The sequence below is a fragment of the Pelobates fuscus genome, chromosome 2, assembly GCF_036172605.1.
Source record: "Pelobates fuscus isolate aPelFus1 chromosome 2, aPelFus1.pri, whole genome shotgun sequence".
Taxonomy (NCBI): domain Eukaryota; kingdom Metazoa; phylum Chordata; class Amphibia; order Anura; family Pelobatidae; genus Pelobates; species Pelobates fuscus.
The window spans coordinates 17,895,721-17,910,328 of record NC_086318.1 but is presented as its reverse complement, the minus strand read 5'-3'; the positions used below and the strand labels follow the sequence as shown (position 1 = coordinate 17,910,328).

The following is a 14,608-nucleotide window of genomic DNA, read 5'->3' as shown; positions in this document are numbered from 1 at the left end:
GCGCCACAGAGACTAAGCACGTGAGGCGAGAGAGCTACGTGGACTAACAAGATTTTGCTCTCACAATGTCTAAATGCTTTTTCAGAGGTTACGGCATCCTCTGCTTTCAAATGCAGCTATGGTTCTTTATCTGCATGCAAATGTAGGTGGAGCCAGCTTCTCCCTTTCAAAATGCACAGAGAAAGGTGTGACAGCAGCAGAGTGGCGCAGCGGAAGCGTGCTGGGCCCATAACCCAGAGGTCGATGGATCGAAACCATCCTCTGCTAAGCAATTTGTTTTTGTTCAAATTTGTAATTCCGTTGGCAATCAAATCCCCAAACCTTAAGAGAAATTCACTTTTCCATGGGTTTTCACTGCTTTCGTTATGTTACCATCCACATCTGAGGTTTTATTGGTTTTAAGTCAATCGATGATAGCTTGCCTGTTAATTTCAAGAAAAATTGCACTTTCTGACCACTCTGTCAACATGTCTGTGTGACGTAACAGATTTCCAAACATTTCTATAGAGATCTCCTTTACGTCCTCACTTAACATGTTTAATGAATGTCTTTGGGGTTGTTATTTGTTTTCTTCTATACAATCTGTAGCCTCCGTTTGAATGTAATGTGTTGTTGCAGAAACATTAAAGCTAATTTTACTCTTTGCTGCTGTTTTTCTTTCCTTTTTTTTCTGTTTGGTTAGCGCATGCTTTGCCCATTCCATGTTAAAAATGAATCATCCCAGAGTGGAGTTGATCACCAAACTTTCCGTGCCCATCAAACGTTGCTAAGCTTGATGCAGTGAGGCATTAAAGTCGATTGCTTGTATTTGGACTGTTAACTCCGAGTGAAATGGCACTTTCTGATCATCTGGCACGTCCGTGCGTGTCTTCAAGTTTCAAAACACTTTCCTTAAAAAATTGTCTTCCAACGCTTTTAACATGCTTGTATGATATTTCTCTATTCCGTTTGCAGCCAGCCGTCTTCAATGTTTTTGCTGTTGTTTTTGATGTTTTTGTGGGAAAGATGAGGATTTTCATATTTTTTTGCTTATTGGTTAGCAAATGCTTTGCCCCTCCTGCATTGAAAAAGGAATGGTCCCGGAGTGGGGTTTCAACAGCACGCTTCGGGCGCTCATCACATGCTGATATGAGAAATGCAATGTGTTTGAAATTGCAGACACTTTCCCAATGAATGACGATGGATAGGAGCAGTCCCCTGTTCAGGTTCCCTTTGATCGAGCCCAATTTTCTGGCCAATCGGTTGACAACAGAATGAAGAATGAACTTCCTGTTCACTTCTGATGATGTTTTACGTGCTTTTGATGAAGTTTCAATTGGAAAGCACCGTCATAGATATGACGTCACCCTTCCTTTTAAGCATGGTTTTGTGAAGGGTCTCCACCTATGTTAATCAATTTGCAGTCACCGTATTTGCGTTTGAAAGGTAACTATTTTGGGCTCCTTTTTTGCTTTTCGGTTAAAAAAACTCAAGTGTCTCAAAACGTCCCTGGGTGGGCTTGAACCACCAACCTTTCGGTTAACAGCCGAACGCGCTAACCAATTGCGCCACAGAGACTAAGCACGTGAGGCGAGAGAGCTACGTGGACTAACAAGATTTTGCTCTCACAATGTCTAAATGCTTTTTCAGAGGTTACGGCATCCTCTGCTTTCAAATGCAGCTATGGTTCTTTATCTGCATGCAAATGTAGGTGGAGCCAGCTTCTCCCTTTCAAAATGCACAGAGAAAGGTGTGACAGCAGCAGAGTGGCGCAGCGGAAGCGTGCTGGGCCCATAACCCAGAGGTCGATGGATCGAAACCATCCTCTGCTAAGCAGTTTGTTTTTGTTCAAATTTGTAATTCCATGGCAATCAAATCCCCAAACCTTAAGAGAAATTCACTTTTCCATGGGTTTTCACTGCTTTCGTTATGTTACCATCCACATCTGAGGTTTTATTGGTTTTAAGTCAATCGATGATAGCTTGCCTGTTAATTTCAAGAAATATTGCACTTTCTGACCACTCTGTCAACATGTCTGTGTGACGTAACAGATTTCCAAACATTTCTATAGAGATCTCCTTTACGTCCTCACTTAACATGTTTAATGAATGTCTTTGGGGTTGTTATTTGTTTTCTTCTATACAATCTGTAGCCTCCGTTTGAATGTAATGTGTTGTTGCAGAAACATTAAAGCTAATTTTACTCTTTGCTGCTGTTTTTCTTTCCTTTTTTTTCTGTTTGGTTAGCGCATGCTTTGCCCATTCCATGTTAAAAATGAATCATCCCAGAGTGGAGTTGATCACCAAACTTTCCGTGCCCATCAAACGTTGCTAAGCTTGATGCAGTGAGGCATTAAAGTCGATTGCTTGTATTTGGACTGTTAACTCCGAGTGAAATGGCACTTTCTGATCATCTGGCACGTCCGTGCGTGTCTTCAAGTTTCAAAACACTTTCCTTAAAAAATTGTCTTCCAACGCTTTTAACATGCTTGTATGATATTTCTCTATTCCGTTTGCAGCCAGCCGTCTTCAATGTTTTTGCTGTTGTTTTTGATGTTTTTGTGGGAAAGATGAGGATTTTCATATTTTTTTGCTTATTGGTTAGCAAATGCTTTGCCCCTCCTGCATTGAAAAAGGAATGGTCCCGGAGTGGGGTTTCAACAGCACGCTTCGGGCGCTCATCACATGCTGATATGAGAAATGCAATGTGTTTGAAATTGCAGACACTTTCCCAATGAATGACGATGGATAGGAGCAGTCCCCTGTTCAGGTTCCCTTTGATCGAGCCCAATTTTCTGGCCAATCGGTTGACAACAGAATGAAGAATGAACTTCCTGTTCACTTCTGATGATGTTTTACGTGCTTTTGATGAAGTTTCAATTGGAAAGCACCGTCATAGATATGACGTCACCCTTCCTTTTAAGCATGGTTTTGTGAAGGGTCTCCACCTATGTTAATCAATTTGCAGTCACCGTATTTGCGTTTGAAAGGTAACTATTTTGGGCTCCTTTTTTGCTTTTCGGTTAAAAAAACTCAAGTGTCTCAAAACGTCCCTGGGTGGGCTTGAACCACCAACCTTTCGGTTAACAGCCGAACGCGCTAACCAATTGCGCCACAGAGACTAAGCACGTGAGGCGAGAGAGCTACGTGGACTAACAAGATTTTGCTCTCACAATGTCTAAATGCTTTTTCAGAGGTTACGGCATCCTCTGCTTTCAAATGCAGCTATGGTTCTTTATCTGCATGCAAATGTAGGTGGAGCCAGCTTCTCCCTTTCAAAATGCACAGAGAAAGGTGTGACAGCAGCAGAGTGGCGCAGCGGAAGCGTGCTGGGCCCATAACCCAGAGGTCGATGGATCGAAACCATCCTCTGCTAAGCAGTTTGTTTTTGTTCAAATTTGTAATTCCATGGCAATCAAATCCCCAAACCTTAAGAGAAATTCACTTTTCCATGGGTTTTCACTGCTTTCGTTATGTTACCATCCACATCTGAGGTTTTATTGGTTTTAAGTCAATCGATGATAGCTTGCCTGTTAATTTCAAGAAATATTGCACTTTCTGACCACTCTGTCAACATGTCTGTGTGACGTAACAGATTTCCAAACATTTCTATAGAGATCTCCTTTACGTCCTCACTTAACATGTTTAATGAATGTCTTTGGGGTTGTTATTTGTTTTCTTCTATACAATCTGTAGCCTCCGTTTGAATGTAATGTGTTGTTGCAGAAACATTAAAGCTAATTTTACTCTTTGCTGCTGTTTTTCTTTCCTTTTTTTTCTGTTTGGTTAGCGCATGCTTTGCCCATTCCATGTTAAAAATGAATCATCCCAGAGTGGAGTTGATCACCAAACTTTCCGTGCCCATCAAACGTTGCTAAGCTTGATGCAGTGAGGCATTAAAGTCGATTGCTTGTATTTGGACTGTTAACTCCGAGTGAAATGGCACTTTCTGATCATCTGGCACGTCCGTGCGTGTCTTCAAGTTTCAAAACACTTTCCTTAAAAAATTGTCTTCCAACGCTTTTAACATGCTTGTATGATATTTCTCTATTCCGTTTGCAGCCAGCCGTCTTCAATGTTTTTGCTGTTGTTTTTGATGTTTTTGTGGGAAAGATGAGGATTTTCATATTTTTTTGCTTATTGGTTAGCAAATGCTTTGCCCCTCCTGCATTGAAAAAGGAATGGTCCCGGAGTGGGGTTTCAACAGCACGCTTCGGGCGCTCATCACATGCTGATATGAGAAATGCAATGAGTTTGAAATTGCAGACACTTTCCCAATGAATGACGATGGATAGGAGCAGTCCCCTGTTCAGGTTCCCTTTGATCGAGCCCAATTTTCTGGCCAATCGGTTGACAACAGAATGAAGAATGAACTTCCTGTTCACTTCTGATGATGTTTTACGTGCTTTTGATGAAGTTTCAATTGGAAAGCACCGTCATAGATATGACGTCACCCTTCCTTTTAAGCATGGTTTTGTGAAGGGTCTCCACCTATGTTAATCAATTTGCAGTCACCGTATTTGCGTTTGAAAGGTAACTATTTTGGGCTCCTTTTTTGCTTTTCGGTTAAAAAAACTCAAGTATCTCAAAACGTCCCTGGGTGGGCTTGAACCACCAACCTTTCGGTTAACAGCAGAACGCGCTAACCAATTGCGCCACAGAGACTAAGCACGTGAGGCTAGAGAGCTACGTGGACTAACAAGATTTTGCTCTCACAATGTCTAAATGCTTTTTCAGAGGTTACGGCATCCTCTGCTTTCAAATGCAGCTATGGTTCTTTATCTGCATGCAAATGTAGGTGGAGCCAGCTTCTCCCTTTCAAAATGCACAGAGAAAGGTGTGACAGCAGCAGAGTGGCGCAGCGGAAGCGTGCTGGGCCCATAACCCAGAGGTCGATGGATTGAAACCATCCTCTGCTAAGCAGTTTGTTTTTGTTCAAATTTGTAATTCCATGGCAATCAAATCCCCAAACCTTAAGAGAAATTCACTTTTCCATGGGTTTTCACTGCTTTCGTTATGTTACCATCCACATCTGAGGTTTTATTGGTTTTAAGTCAATCGATGATAGCTTGCCTGTTAATTTCAAGAAAAATTGCACTTTCTGACCACTCTGTCAACATGTCTGTGTGACGTAACAGATTTCCAAACATTTCTATAGAGATCTCCTTTACGTCCTCACTTAACATGTTTAATGAATGTCTTTGGGGTTGTTATTTGTTTTCTTCTATACAATCTGTAGCCTCCGTTTGAATGTAATGTGTTGTTGCAGAAACATTAAAGCTAATTTTCCACTTTGCTGCTGTTTTTCTTTCCTTTTTTTTCTGTTTGGTTAGCGCATGCTTTGCCCATTCCATGTTAAAAATGAATCATCCCAGAGTGGAGTTGATCACCAAACTTTCCGTGCCCATCAAACGTTGCTAAGCTTGATGCAGTGAGGCATTAAAGTCGATTGCTTGTATTTGGACTGTTAACTCCGAGTGAAATGGCACTTTCTGATCATCTGGCACGTCCGTGCGTGTCTTCAAGTTTCAAAACACTTTCCTTAAAAAATTGTCTTCCAACGCTTTTAACATGCTTGTATGATATTTCTCTATTCCGTTTGCAGCCAGCCGTCTTCAATGTTTTTGCTGTTGTTTTTGATGTTTTTGTGGGAAAGATGAGGATTTTCATATTTTTTTGCTTATTGGTTAGCAAATGCTTTGCCCCTCCTGCATTGAAAAAGGAATGGTCCCGGAGTGGGGTTTCAACAGCACGCTTCGGGCGCTCATCACATGCTGATATGAGAAATGCAATGAGTTTGAAATTGCAGACACTTTCCCAATGAATGACGATGGATAGGAGCAGTCCCCTGTTCAGGTTCCCTTTGATCGAGCCCAATTTTCTGGCCAATCGGTTGACAACGGAATGAAGAATGAACTTCCTGTTCACTTCTGATGATGTTTTACGTGCTTTTGATGAAGTTTCAATTGGAAAGCACCGTCATAGATATGACGTCACCCTTCCTTTTAAACATGGTTTTGTGAAGGGTCTCCACCTATGTTAATCAATTTGCAGTCACCGTATTTGCGTTTGAAAGGTAACTATTTTGGGCTCCTTTTTTGCTTCTCGGTTAAAAAAAACTCAAGTGTCTCAAAACGTCCCTGGGTGGGCTTGAACCACCAACCTTTCGGTTAACAGCAGAACGCGCTAACCAATTGCGCCACAGAGACTAAGCACGTGAGGCGAGAGAGCTACGTGGACTAACAAGATTTTGCTCTCACAATGTCTAAATGCTTTTTCAGAGGTTACGGCATCCTCTGCTTTCAAATGCAGCTATGGTTCTTTATCTGCATGCAAATGTAGGTGGAGCCAGCTTCTCCCTTTCAAAATGCACAGAGAAAGGTGTGACAGCAGCAGAGTGGCGCAGCGGAAGCGTGCTGGGCCCATAACCCAGAGGTCGATGGATCGAAACCATCCTCTGCTAAGCAATTTGTTTTTGTTCAAATTTGTAATTCCGTTGGCAATCAAATCCCCAAACCTTAAGAGAAATTCACTTTTCCATGGGTTTTCACTGCTTTCGTTATGTTACCATCCACATCTGAGGTTTTATTGGTTTTAAGTCAATCGATGATAGCTTGCCTGTTAATTTCAAGAAAAATTGCACTTTCTGACCACTCTGTCAACATGTCTGTGTGACGTAACAGATTTCCAAACATTTCTATAGAGATCTCCTTTACGTCCTCACTTAACATGTTTAATGAATGTCTTTGGGGTTGTTATTTGTTTTCTTCTATACAATCTGTAGCCTCCGTTTGAATGTAATGTGTTGTTGCAGAAACATTAAAGCTAATTTTACTCTTTGCTGCTGTTTTTCTTTCCTTTTTTTTCTGTTTGGTTAGCGCATGCTTTGCCCATTCCATGTTAAAAATGAATCATCCCAGAGTGGAGTTGATCACCAAACTTTCCGTGCCCATCAAACGTTGCTAAGCTTGATGCAGTGAGGCATTAAAGTCGATTGCTTGTATTTGGACTGTTAACTCCGAGTGAAATGGCACTTTCTGATCATCTGGCACGTCCGTGCGTGTCTTCAAGTTTCAAAACACTTTCCTTAAAAAATTGTCTTCCAACGCTTTTAACATGCTTGTATGATATTTCTCTATTCCGTTTGCAGCCAGCCGTCTTCAATGTTTTTGCTGTTGTTTTTGATGTTTTTGTGGGAAAGATGAGGATTTTCATATTTTTTTGCTTATTGGTTAGCAAATGCTTTGCCCCTCCTGCATTGAAAAAGGAATGGTCCCGGAGTGGGGTTTCAACAGCACGCTTCGGGCGCTCATCACATGCTGATATGAGAAATGCAATGTGTTTGAAATTGCAGACACTTTCCCAATGAATGACGATGGATAGGAGCAGTCCCCTGTTCAGGTTCCCTTTGATCGAGCCCAATTTTCTGGCCAATCGGTTGACAACAGAATGAAGAATGAACTTCCTGTTCACTTCTGATGATGTTTTACGTGCTTTTGATGAAGTTTCAATTGGAAAGCACCGTCATAGATATGACGTCACCCTTCCTTTTAAGCATGGTTTTGTGAAGGGTCTCCACCTATGTTAATCAATTTGCAGTCACCGTATTTGCGTTTGAAAGGTAACTATTTTGGGCTCCTTTTTTGCTTTTCGGTTAAAAAAACTCAAGTGTCTCAAAACGTCCCTGGGTGGGCTTGAACCACCAACCTTTCGGTTAACAGCCGAACGCGCTAACCAATTGCGCCACAGAGACTAAGCACGTGAGGCGAGAGAGCTACGTGGACTAACAAGATTTTGCTCTCACAATGTCTAAATGCTTTTTCAGAGGTTACGGCATCCTCTGCTTTCAAATGCAGCTATGGTTCTTTATCTGCATGCAAATGTAGGTGGAGCCAGCTTCTCCCTTTCAAAATGCACAGAGAAAGGTGTGACAGCAGCAGAGTGGCGCAGCGGAAGCGTGCTGGGCCCATAACCCAGAGGTCGATGGATCGAAACCATCCTCTGCTAAGCAGTTTGTTTTTGTTCAAATTTGTAATTCCATGGCAATCAAATCCCCAAACCTTAAGAGAAATTCACTTTTCCATGGGTTTTCACTGCTTTCGTTATGTTACCATCCACATCTGAGGTTTTATTGGTTTTAAGTCAATCGATGATAGCTTGCCTGTTAATTTCAAGAAATATTGCACTTTCTGACCACTCTGTCAACATGTCTGTGTGACGTAACAGATTTCCAAACATTTCTATAGAGATCTCCTTTACGTCCTCACTTAACATGTTTAATGAATGTCTTTGGGGTTGTTATTTGTTTTCTTCTATACAATCTGTAGCCTCCGTTTGAATGTAATGTGTTGTTGCAGAAACATTAAAGCTAATTTTACTCTTTGCTGCTGTTTTTCTTTCCTTTTTTTTCTGTTTGGTTAGCGCATGCTTTGCCCATTCCATGTTAAAAATGAATCATCCCAGAGTGGAGTTGATCACCAAACTTTCCGTGCCCATCAAACGTTGCTAAGCTTGATGCAGTGAGGCATTAAAGTCGATTGCTTGTATTTGGACTGTTAACTCCGAGTGAAATGGCACTTTCTGATCATCTGGCACGTCCGTGCGTGTCTTCAAGTTTCAAAACACTTTCCTTAAAAAATTGTCTTCCAACGCTTTTAACATGCTTGTATGATATTTCTCTATTCCGTTTGCAGCCAGCCGTCTTCAATGTTTTTGCTGTTGTTTTTGATGTTTTTGTGGGAAAGATGAGGATTTTCATATTTTTTTGCTTATTGGTTAGCAAATGCTTTGCCCCTCCTGCATTGAAAAAGGAATGGTCCCGGAGTGGGGTTTCAACAGCACGCTTCGGGCGCTCATCACATGCTGATATGAGAAATGCAATGTGTTTGAAATTGCAGACACTTTCCCAATGAATGACGATGGATAGGAGCAGTCCCCTGTTCAGGTTCCCTTTGATCGAGCCCAATTTTCTGGCCAATCGGTTGACAACAGAATGAAGAATGAACTTCCTGTTCACTTCTGATGATGTTTTACGTGCTTTTGATGAAGTTTCAATTGGAAAGCACCGTCATAGATATGACGTCACCCTTCCTTTTAAGCATGGTTTTGTGAAGGGTCTCCACCTATGTTAATCAATTTGCAGTCACCGTATTTGCGTTTGAAAGGTAACTATTTTGGGCTCCTTTTTTGCTTTTCGGTTAAAAAAACTCAAGTATCTCAAAACGTCCCTGGGTGGGCTTGAACCACCAACCTTTCGGTTAACAGCCGAACGCGCTAACCAATTGCGCCACAGAGACTAAGCACGTGAGGCGAGAGAGCTACGTGGACTAACAAGATTTTGCTCTCACAATGTCTAAATGCTTTTTCAGAGGTTACGGCATCCTCTGCTTTCAAATGCAGCTATGGTTCTTTATCTGCATGCAAATGTAGGTGGAGCCAGCTTCTCCCTTTCAAAATGCACAGAGAAAGGTGTGACAGCAGCAGAGTGGTGCAGCGGAAGCGTGCTGGGCCCATAACCCAGAGGTCGATGGATCGAAACCATCCTCTGCTAAGCAGTTTGTTTTTGTTCAAATTTGTAATTCCATGGCAATCAAATCCCCAAACCTTAAGAGAAATTCACTTTTCCATGGGTTTTCACTGCTTTCGTTATGTTACCATCCACATCTGAGGTTTTATTGGTTTTAAGTCAATCGATGATAGCTTGCCTGTTAATTTCAAGAAAAATTGCACTTTCTGACCACTCTGTCAACATGTCTGTGTGACGTAACAGATTTCCAAACATTTCTATAGAGATCTCCTTTACGTCCTCACTTAACATGTTTAATGAATGTCTTTGGGGTTGTTATTTGTTTTCTTCTATACAATCTGTAGCCTCCGTTTGAATGTAATGTGTTGTTGCAGAAACATTAAAGCTAATTTTACACTTTGCTGCTGTTTTTCTTTCCTTTTTTTTCTGTTTGGTTAGCGCATGCTTTGCCCATTCCATGTTAAAAATGAATCATCCCAGAGTGGAGTTGATCACCAAACTTTCCGTGCCCATCAAACGTTGCTAAGCTTGATGCAGTGAGGCATTAAAGTCGATTGCTTGTATTTGGACTGTTAACTCCGAGTGAAATGGCACTTTCTGATCATCTGGCACGTCCGTGCGTGTCTTCAAGTTTCAAAACACTTTCCTTAAAAAATTGTCTTCCAACGCTTTTAACATGCTTGTATGATATTTCTCTATTCCGTTTGCAGCCAGCCGTCTTCAATGTTTTTGCTGTTGTTTTTGATGTTTTTGTGGGAAAGATGAGGATTTTCATATTTTTTTGCTTATTGGTTAGCAAATGCTTTGCCCCTCCTGCATTGAAAAAGGAATGGTCCCGGAGTGGGGTTTCAACAGCACGCTTCGGGCGCTCATCACATGCTGATATGAGAAATGCAATGTGTTTGAAATTGCAGACACTTTCCCAATGAATGACGATGGATAGGAGCAGTCCCCTGTTCAGGTTCCCTTTGATCGAGCCCAATTTTCTGGCCAATCGGTTGACAACGGAATGAAGAATGAACTTCCTGTTCACTTCTGATGATGTTTTACGTGCTTTTGATGAAGTTTCAATTGGAAAGCACCGTCATAGATATGACGTCACCCTTCCTTTTAAACATGGTTTTGTGAAGGGTCTCCACCTATGTTGATCAATTTGCAGTCACCGTATTTGCGTTTGAAAGGTAACTATTTTGGGCTCCTTTTTTGCTTCTCGGTTAAAAAAAACTCAAGTGTCTCAAAACGTCCCTGGGTGGGCTTGAACCACCAACCTTTCGGTTAACAGCCGAACGCGCTAACCAATTGCGCCACAGAGACTAAGCACGTGAGGCGAGAGAGCTACGTGGACTAACAAGATTTTGCTCTCACAATGTCTAAATGCTTTTTCAGAGGTTACGGCATCCTCTGCTTTCAAATGCAGCTATGGTTCTTTATCTGCATGCAAATGTAGGTGGAGCCAGCTTCTCCCTTTCAAAACGCACAGAGAAAGGTGTGACAGCAGCAGAGTGGCGCAGCGGAAGCGTGCTGGGCCCATAACCCAGAGGTCGATGGATCGAAACCATCCTCTGCTAAGCAATTTGTTTTTGTTCAAATTTGTAATTCCATGGCAATCAAATCCCCAAACCTTAAGAGAAATTCACTTTTCCATGGGTTTTCACTGCTTTCGTTATGTTACCATCCACATCTGAGGTTTTATTGGTTTTAAGTCAATCGATGATAGCTTGCCTGTTAATTTCAAGAAATATTGCACTTTCTGACCACTCTGTCAACATGTCTGTGTGACGTAACAGATTTCCAAACATTTCTATAGAGATCTCCTTTACGTCCTCACTTAACATGTTTAATGAATGTCTTTGGGGTTGTTATTTGTTTTCTTCTATACAATCTGTAGCCTCCGTTTGAATGTAATGTGTTGTTGCAGAAACATTAAAGCTAATTTTACTCTTTGCTGCTGTTTTTCTTTCCTTTTTTTTCTGTTTGGTTAGCGCATGCTTTGCCCATTCCATGTTAAAAATGAATCATCCCAGAGTGGAGTTGATCACCAAACTTTCCGTGCCCATCAAACGTTGCTAAGCTTGATGCAGTGAGGCATTAAAGTCGATTGCTTGTATTTGGACTGTTAACTCCGAGTGAAATGGCACTTTCTGATCATCTGGCACGTCCGTGCGTGTCTTCAAGTTTCAAAACACTTTCCTTAAAAAATTGTCTTCCAACGCTTTTAACATGCTTGTATGATATTTCTCTATTCCGTTTGCAGCCAGCCGTCTTCAATGTTTTTGCTGTTGTTTTTGATGTTTTTGTGGGAAAGATGAGGATTTTCATATTTTTTTGCTTATTGGTTAGCAAATGCTTTGCCCCTCCTGCATTGAAAAAGGAATGGTCCCGGAGTGGGGTTTCAACAGCACGCTTCGGGCGCTCATCACATGCTGATATGAGAAATGCAATGTGTTTGAAATTGCAGACACTTTCCCAATGAATGACGATGGATAGGAGCAGTCCCCTGTTCAGGTTCCCTTTGATCGAGCCCAATTTTCTGGCCAATCGGTTGACAACAGAATGAAGAATGAACTTCCTGTTCACTTCTGATGATGTTTTACGTGCTTTTGATGAAGTTTCAATTGGAAAGCACCGTCATAGATATGACGTCACCCTTCCTTTTAAGCATGGTTTTGTGAAGGGTCTCCACCTATGTTAATCAATTTGCAGTCACCGTATTTGCGTTTGAAAGGTAACTATTTTGGGCTCCTTTTTTGCTTTTCGGTTAAAAAAACTCAAGTGTCTCAAAACGTCCCTGGGTGGGCTTGAACCACCAACCTTTCGGTTAACAGCCGAACGCGCTAACCAATTGCGCCACAGAGACTAAGCACGTGAGGCGAGAGAGCTACGTGGACTAACAAGATTTTGCTCTCACAATGTCTAAATGCTTTTTCAGAGGTTACGGCATCCTCTGCTTTCAAATGCAGCTATGGTTCTTTATCTGCATGCAAATGTAGGTGGAGCCAGCTTCTCCCTTTCAAAATGCACAGAGAAAGGTGTGACAGCAGCAGAGTGGCGCAGCGGAAGCGTGCTGGGCCCATAACCCAGAGGTCGATGGATCGAAACCATCCTCTGCTAAGCAGTTTGTTTTTGTTCAAATTTGTAATTCCATGGCAATCAAATCCCCAAACCTTAAGAGAAATTCACTTTTCCATGGGTTTTCACTGCTTTCGTTATGTTACCATCCACATCTGAGGTTTTATTGGTTTTAAGTCAATCGATGATAGCTTGCCTGTTAATTTCAAGAAAAATTGCACTTTCTGACCACTCTGTCAACATGTCTGTGTGACGTAACAGATTTCCAAACATTTCTATAGAGATCTCCTTTACGTCCTCACTTAACATGTTTAATGAATGTCTTTGGGGTTGTTATTTGTTTTCTTCTATACAATCTGTAGCCTCCGTTTGAATGTAATGTGTTGTTGCAGAAACATTAAAGCTAATTTTACTCTTTGCTGCTGTTTTTCTTTCCTTTTTTTTCTGTTTGGTTAGCGCATGCTTTGCCCATTCCATGTTAAAAATGAATCATCCCAGAGTGGAGTTGATCACCAAACTTTCCGTGCCCATCAAACGTTGCTAAGCTTGATGCAGTGAGGCATTAAAGTCGATTGCTTGTATTTGGACTGTTAACTCCGAGTGAAATGGCACTTTCTGATCATCTGGCACGTCCGTGCGTGTCTTCAAGTTTCAAAACACTTTCCTTAAAAAATTGTCTTCCAACGCTTTTAACATGCTTGTATGATATTTCTCTATTCCGTTTGCAGCCAGCCGTCTTCAATGTTTTTGCTGTTGTTTTTGATGTTTTTGTGGGAAAGATGAGGATTTTCATATTTTTTTGCTTATTGGTTAGCAAATGCTTTGCCCCTCCTGCATTGAAAAAGGAATGGTCCCGGAGTGGGGTTTCAACAGCACGCTTCGGGCGCTCATCACATGCTGATATGAGAAATGCAATGTGTTTGAAATTGCAGACACTTTCCCAATGAATGACGATGGATAGGAGCAGTCCCCTGTTCAGGTTCCCTTTGATCGAGCCCAATTTTCTGGCCAATCGGTTGACAACAGAATGAAGAATGAACTTCCTGTTCACTTCTGATGATGTTTTACGTGCTTTTGATGAAGTTTCAATTGGAAAGCACCGTCATAGATATGACGTCACCCTTCCTTTTAAGCATGGTTTTGTGAAGGGTCTCCACCTATGTTAATCAATTTGCAGTCACCGTATTTGCGTTTGAAAGGTAACTATTTTGGGCTCCTTTTTTGCTTTTCAGTTAAAAAAACTCAAGTATCTCAAAACGTCCCTGGGTGGGCTTGAACCACCAACCTTTCGGTTAACAGCCGAACGCGCTAACCAATTGCGCCACAGAGACTAAGCACGTGAGGCGAGAGAGCTACGTGGACTAACAAGATTTTGCTCTCACAATGTCTAAATGCTTTTTCAGAGGTTACGGCATCCTCTGCTTTCAAATGCAGCTATGGTTCTTTATCTGCATGCAAATGTAGGTGGAGCCAGCTTCTCCCTTTCAAAATGCACAGAGAAAGGTGTGACAGCAGCAGAGTGGCGCAGCGGAAGCGTGCTGGGCCCATAACCCAGAGGTCGATGGATCGAAACCATCCTCTGCTAAGCAGTTTGTTTTTGTTCAAATTTGTAATTCCATGGCAATCAAATCCCCAAACCTTAAGAGAAATTCACTTTTCCATGGGTTTTCACTGCTTTCGTTATGTTACCATCCACATCTGAGGTTTTATTGGTTTTAAGTCAATCGATGATAGCTTGCCTGTTAATTTCAAGAAAAATTGCACTTTCTGACCACTCTGTCAACATGTCTGTGTGACGTAACAGATTTCCAAACATTTCTATAGAGATCTCCTTTACGTCCTCACTTAACATGTTTAATGAATGTCTTTGGGGTTGTTATTTGTTTTCTTCTATACAATCTGTAGCCTCCGTTTGAATGTAATGTGTTGTTGCAGCAACATTAAAGCTAATTTTACACTTTGCTGCTGTTTTTCTTTCCTTTTTTTTCTGTTTGGTTAGCGCATGCTTTGCCCATTCCATGTTAAAAATGAATCA

At 41.5% G+C, this 14,608-nt stretch overlaps 7 non-coding genes across 7 annotated transcripts; all 7 read right to left on the bottom strand.

Moving 5' to 3' along the window:
- Positions 1-1,483: 1,483 nt before the first annotated feature.
- On the bottom strand, positions 1,484-1,557 carry TRNAN-GUU (transfer RNA asparagine (anticodon GUU)). The gene has a single exon. It is a non-coding gene; the product is annotated as a tRNA-Asn (tRNA).
- A 1,469-nt stretch (positions 1,558-3,026) lies between these two features.
- Positions 3,027-3,100, bottom strand: TRNAN-GUU (transfer RNA asparagine (anticodon GUU)). Its single transcript has one exon. It is a non-coding gene; the product is annotated as a tRNA-Asn (tRNA).
- A 4,557-nt stretch (positions 3,101-7,657) lies between these two features.
- Positions 7,658-7,731, bottom strand: TRNAN-GUU (transfer RNA asparagine (anticodon GUU)). Its single transcript has one exon. It is a non-coding gene; the product is annotated as a tRNA-Asn (tRNA).
- A 1,469-nt stretch (positions 7,732-9,200) lies between these two features.
- TRNAN-GUU (transfer RNA asparagine (anticodon GUU)) lies at positions 9,201-9,274 on the bottom strand. Its single transcript has one exon. It is a non-coding gene; the product is annotated as a tRNA-Asn (tRNA).
- A 1,470-nt stretch (positions 9,275-10,744) lies between these two features.
- TRNAN-GUU (transfer RNA asparagine (anticodon GUU)) lies at positions 10,745-10,818 on the bottom strand. Its single transcript has one exon. It is a non-coding gene; the product is annotated as a tRNA-Asn (tRNA).
- A 1,469-nt stretch (positions 10,819-12,287) lies between these two features.
- TRNAN-GUU (transfer RNA asparagine (anticodon GUU)) lies at positions 12,288-12,361 on the bottom strand. Its single transcript has one exon. It is a non-coding gene; the product is annotated as a tRNA-Asn (tRNA).
- Positions 12,362-13,830: 1,469 nt separating this feature from the next.
- TRNAN-GUU (transfer RNA asparagine (anticodon GUU)) lies at positions 13,831-13,904 on the bottom strand. Its single transcript has one exon. It is a non-coding gene; the product is annotated as a tRNA-Asn (tRNA).
- Positions 13,905-14,608: the final 704 nt, after the last annotated feature.